This window comes from Lygodium microphyllum, chromosome 3 (assembly GCF_053477565.2).
Source record: "Lygodium microphyllum isolate KBCC chromosome 3, Lygodium_microphyllum_v1.1.10, whole genome shotgun sequence".
Classification (NCBI taxonomy): Eukaryota; Viridiplantae; Streptophyta; class Polypodiopsida; order Schizaeales; family Lygodiaceae; genus Lygodium; species Lygodium microphyllum.
The window spans coordinates 122,779,930-122,786,267 of NC_141137.1; positions in this window are offsets into that span (position 1 = coordinate 122,779,930).

The following is a 6,338-nucleotide window of genomic DNA, read 5'->3' on the forward strand; positions in this document are numbered from 1 at the left end:
AATAGTGTGACAAGGCTTCAGAGCGAGTACAAGTGCTCCAGAACAATCATGCTCACCAATTGTTGGCTAATGCATACATGGAGGTTGCATACCTGTACAAGCTTATCCTAAAATCTGTCTAGAAAAACTTTGACCAAACAATGCAACAGGGTGTCATGCCTTTTAATCCCGCTGCAATCATAGTCGCAGCCCCAACAACAACCGCACCCAAGCCTAGATGTCAACTGCTACTTGCATAGTCTAGAAGGAAAGTGTACAAAGACAAAAGAGGCAGAGTTTGACATTGAGCTATTTGCCGAAATGGAGCAACTGATAGGGAGACTGACATAGTCTAAGGCCTTGGCGTCCAAGCATATGATGCACATCTACTCTCTCCAAGATGCTGCTAGCTGACACGGATTTAGCAATTGACACAACAACTTGTAGTGGCAAGAGTGCATTCCGCAGCTTCCACACTAGGCCCGCATGACCTCTAGCTTCAGCAGCAGAACAACCTCCGCTATTCTTTGCTCTCGCCCTTACCTCCCACTCCTCCTGGCCCACATCTATCCCAAAACTAGTCTATTTACTATTTGGTTTTTCCCACCCTACCCTGTCCACCACTCCCAGCGGTGTTATAAGAAGGGCAAGTTTTATGGTTGGTTGGCCTCTATGCGCCTAATGACTCATTGCATCATCAAGCCTTGTGGAGCTATCTTTAGGATTCTCTGACCTTGGGAAGACAATGTTTTCTTATGGGTGATTTTAATATGTGTGTTGATCGATGTCAATGTGGTGGGATTTTAAAATGCAAATGGTTACATGGTCACGGATCCTTGATCTATGGTATGTATGGGTCGGGACTATTTCACAAATATTTTGGGTTTGTGACAAGAATGTTCTTTTGGGGTTGCTCAAGCTTGTGCATTTTGTTATTCTTTGGTCAAAGATTAAGTTCTCCAAGATATGCAAGAATTCGTGGATGCTAATATTTGTGAGGGTGAAGTTATGGATGTCTTGTTGCACCTCCCTAATGATAAAACCTTGGCTTTAATGGTATCGCCAATGAATTTTTTGGCACCTATACTCTTTTTTGGCAAAAACTTTGACTGCCGCGTGCTAACAAGTTTGGGCTTCGGGTAGCATGCCTTTATCATGGAAGGAGGGGGTGATTAAGTTGATTACTAAAGTGCCCTCCCCTTCAAAACTTACATTGTGGAGATTGATCTTGTTGAGGGGTTCTACGTATAAGATCTTTGCAAAGGTGTTGGCAAACTGTCTCCATAAAGACTTACTTGATCTTGTCCATCCTCAACATGTGGGTTTATTAAGGGTATCATAAATGCGTAGATGGCCATACACTATGTGTGACACATGTAGCAGGAGCTGGTTCTGGTGTAGTTGGATTTGGAAAAGGCCTTTGATTTCTTGGAATGGTCTTTCCTAGGAGATCTCATACAAGTTGGGTTTTGGGCCCCATATGTATAGTTTGATCTACACTGTCAACATGAGTGCCACTTCCTATGTTATGCTAAATGGCGGAGTCACTGAGCCCTTTCCCCTTGTACACTCAATTTGACAAGGCTTCCCTCTCAGCCCACTCTTTTTTACACTTGCTACTCACCCCATTCTTTCTATGTTATGACAACTTGTTAACACAGGGAAACTAATTGGTTTATCCCTCCCTTCACAACAACATTATGTCGGTCATGCACTAGTTGATGATTCCTCTATGGTTCTAAAAGTGAATGCTTATAATATTCAAAAAGCATTAGATGTTTAGGAATTATTTGGGCATGGATTAGGACCTTGAATTAATGCTACCAAATCTTCCCTTATTGCTTGCACAAGTTCAAATTTACCAAATTTAGGGTAGCAAGGTGTGCTTATTCAACAAGAGGGAGACTTGAATTAATGCTACCAAATCTTCCCTTATTGCTTACACAAGTTCAAATTTACCAAATTTAGGGTAGCAAGGTGTGCTTATTCAACAAGAGGGGGACATTGTAAGGCACATTGGTTATTCCTTGGGTGTTGATGTGTAGCAAATACTTTTGCTAAGATGGATATCACAAAAATTGGATGCCAAATTTTTTTATTGAAAATCTCAAGCTTGGCCATTCCATGTGTGTTTTAAAGTGGCGCAGATTATTATGCTCCCCATTTTTTATCTACTTCTTGCCATTGCTGCCTTGGACCAATGTTGCCTTGAAGAATTTCACCTGACACTTCCTTTTCATGCTATGGAAAAGATTTTGTATAGGTAGGTATATCTCAGATATCTTGGAGTGATGTTTGCAACTCGAAAGCTATGGGAGGTGGGGCTATTTTGGATGTGGAAGCCCATATGACAGCCATTGATTAGTCCCTGTTTTCGGCATTGTGTATTGGTCAACAACCCTAGACTCTTATTGCCTAAGCTTTCTTTGAGGATCAAGGCCTTTGTCATGGTAATACAAAGATTCAAGGTTCATGGTGGCATGTGTTTAATGTTGAGGTTAACTTTTCTACATCTACCTCACTTCTTCTTAATCCTTTGGTGTGCTCATGAAAAATAGTACTTTACAAAACTCAACAGCATCCTACCCAAGACAAATAGGCAGCCAATTCGTTGCAAATGGAAATTCTAGTGGTGTTCCATCTACTTTCTTGGAAGGGTAAATTGGAAGAGAGACTCAAGTTCAATCACATGAATTGTCTTGGATTGACCTCCATGAGGACTGATGCAACTCTCTTTCCCTCATACACACTAATGTCCTTTCACACTATCAAACGGATCTTTTGGGTACCTCATGGCTACGGAGATCTTTGGGTAGAGTGTCTAATCTTTTGCAGACTCAACAACCCTTTCTTGTCCTGGATTATGATTCCCCTTGGCAAGATTGGAATCTTGTAAGGCATTTGACCCTTTAGTTATCTTCGGTTAATCTGATTTATCATTTCATGATCCAAGACCACACATGGTTGACCACCAAAAAAAATGGACTTTGAAGATTGCACAAATCTAAAGCTTCATGGAAATTAACAATAATCGAGGGGGTGGATCAACAAGAAGCCATTCAAATGTAAAGTTTTCATTCGGAGAATGTTAGTAGGGAACCTTCCCCTTGCGGTGGCTCTTCACCGTAGGGGAATTCCTAATGTGAATTGTTTCTTCTATACCACTATGGTTGAGACTTCCCGTCACATATTTATGACCTTGATATTTTGGAAGATTAGTGCTATTTTAAGTATGGCATTATTGTATGATATTTTGATACATTAGTGATATTAAAAGGAGTTGGAAACATGGCCTCACTATTGTCTTTATGAGAGGAATGACCTAGTTGTTGCATATATATAAGGAATCTAATTCAAACAATATGTTGATCTCTCTACTTCTAATGTGTCAACATTTCGTGCCTCATTTGCATCATGCATGTGCATAATATCCCAAAACCATCCCTCACATTACGACTTTGATAGTTCACACCTTTCTAATGATGTCATTCTAAGAATGTGAATGTATTTGGCTTATGAACTAAGAACTTAATCACTTTATCATCAACTAGAAGAAAACATGAATGCCAACATATACAATTTTGAAGCAAGGAAAGACTACCATGCAACAAAATACTAGCTAGAAATTTGGCAAGGATTCAGCATGAGCAACATAAATAGCTAATGGGTGGCCCAAACAAATCCTCTTGCCACTACAACCAATTGATGTCATTTCTAAACTCCAATTGACTTGTTTCTCTTATTAGATTGAATTGCCATTAAAATATGGACCACATCAAGTTTGACTTACCTTTGAGACATCCCATTTAGCATGTAATGCATTGGATTAGACTTGATAGAGCACTATCAACAACTTCATAATAGAAACTAGTTACAAAATAGCATCAATATTGAAGCAGCTCCAATTGGTTTCATCACCGTATTCGATTAGTATATGTATGAAATGTCTTGGATATTTCAATGCACGCATTGATGTACCTAACCATTCAATTTTACAATAGGATATTCAAATGGTGCTTCTAGATAATGTGTTTGATATTCATTCAAATTCTCCAAAGATATATTTGATAAAACAAGTTGATCCCTCATGATGAACTTCAACACATTTATAGGCTACTCTATGCAATAATTAAAAATATCATTCATATGCAAACTTTGGTTGTTGGAAGGGAGATTGTAGCTATCCTTCCATTTTCTTGCATCCTTGGTCTTTCCATGAATTTCTAATTTTAACATTAGCCTTTCAAAGAACCAGGGGCATTGAAAGAAAGAATAATGTACAAGCATAAAGAACTTTTAACTTAAATAAGTATTCAATTAAATGCAACGCATGTATGTGTGTGGTTGTGTTCCCATCATTTTCTTCTATTACACTAGGAAACAAATTACTTGTAAAAAAGGCAGATGCACTCGATAAGGTGATTGTTTGTAGAAATTAATGTGTAGTACTTGTAGATGTCAAGGGGATGGCATTGTCATCTTAATATTATCGTCTTGAAATAAGCAAGTGCTCATTCTCTCAACTCTTTGTTGTGCAATGGATTTCCCATCTAGCACTAATTTATATTAAATATTATAGCTAATATAAAAGATGTGGAGGAAGGTGCAGTGTTGGACATACAAATGATCTTCACAACATTATTTGTTGACCTTTACTTACAAACTCTAAGGGATGGTAGGGATCGATACTAATGGAGATGATAAAGTCAGATATACGAATGAAAACAACAAGGCGGATTTACTTATCTTTGTTTAAAATAAACCAATCTTCATTATCTTGCTTAATTCTCTCACATCACTAATCTATTGAGGTTCACTTTGGAGCTTAAAGCCAATGTAAAATGTGCCAACAAAGTCGATTGAAAGTACTAGTGAAATTGGAAAGGTTAACTTAGTGTTTAGAAATTTTGAAAGTAACATGGGAGATGCCACTATGATTGGTCAAAGATGAGAGAGCTTAAGATGGAACTAAAGGTGCTTGAGGTTAGAACTCAACAAGAAGGGAGCTTCATATTAGAGCTAAAGATAGTTGTGATTGGAGCTAATTAGGGAGAAATTGACTGATGACCCTCTCACATATTGTACCCTAAAGAGGTGTCAATAGATGAGCCTTTCCTCTCAAGCATATTGACTATTTCAAATCTTATCGAGCTGTGCAAAGCAATTCCCCAAAGTATTCCCACATTGTCATGCATTCTTCCATCGGTGCTCACTTGTGGCTCCTATCTTGTATCAATTTCTTCCATTTGTTTAGGACTACTAAATACTCCAATGTGGACTCTATCTAAGTTCAAGATGGAGCATCTTTGTGGAGATATACATGAAGGGACCAAGTAATATCCAAAGTTACGAAAGGCAAAGAAAGAAATACATTACTACAACTACATTGTGATGTGGTTTTAAGTAGCATCCTTTTTATATGCCCAAGTTCACCTATTTGGTAGCTTCAATTTTCAACAATTTATGTAGCTCCATATGATGGTTTTTTAAAGCATGTAGTCCCATGTGACAATTTTTGCAATTGGTATTGCCTTTATGAAAGCCATTAGGGTGAGCATGCATAAAGGAAAAGAATCAACATGCTTGCTATGTGGCAAAGCACAATCTTTCAATGGCATGACTTTTGAATAAGAATTGTTGAAAACCAAGTTGCCTTGTAATTTGTTGCCTTTCTTGTCTACTGATGTAAAAATAAAATTTCCATTTTTGAATATCATTGCCCTTCTGTGGTACCCATTAACACATTGGGGCTTCATGTATAGAGGCCATTTTATCATTTTGTAATTTCCAACTCATCAAGGTGTATCAACTTATATCCAAGCGATGCAACATCATAATTGAACTAGTTCTCACGAGCATTTATCAATGGGCATCAAGTCATATTGCCAATGGGATTGCGGCATAATGATTTGGGTGTGGGTTGAGCTATGGGGGGGTGAGTTCAAACCCTGCACACTGCATCCCCAAAGGCATAATAAAGTATCTTCTCGCTTCTAATAATCAAGTTGTTTGGGAGACTCTATCAACCCAGTAATACGAATTGTGGCATGGCAGTATATAAGAGGCCAACATTGGCTGGAAATTTTTCAGCTGATTGCAGCATAAGTGAATCATGCGCAGACATGCAAACTTAGAACAAATATGTACGTAATTAGTCATTCGGTGTATTTCGAAACCAATGATGTGCCCTTGTTTACTCTTAACATAATGCCAAGCGGTTTAAGATGCATCGTCCCGCATTCAAGTTCTAACTCTCCTTGTTAATATGCCCATCGAATGTACTCTATGTCTGGGGTCCCAGATAGCAATCCTGCTTCTGCTTGGTTGAAGTCTCGCCTATTCTGTGCACCTCGTCAATC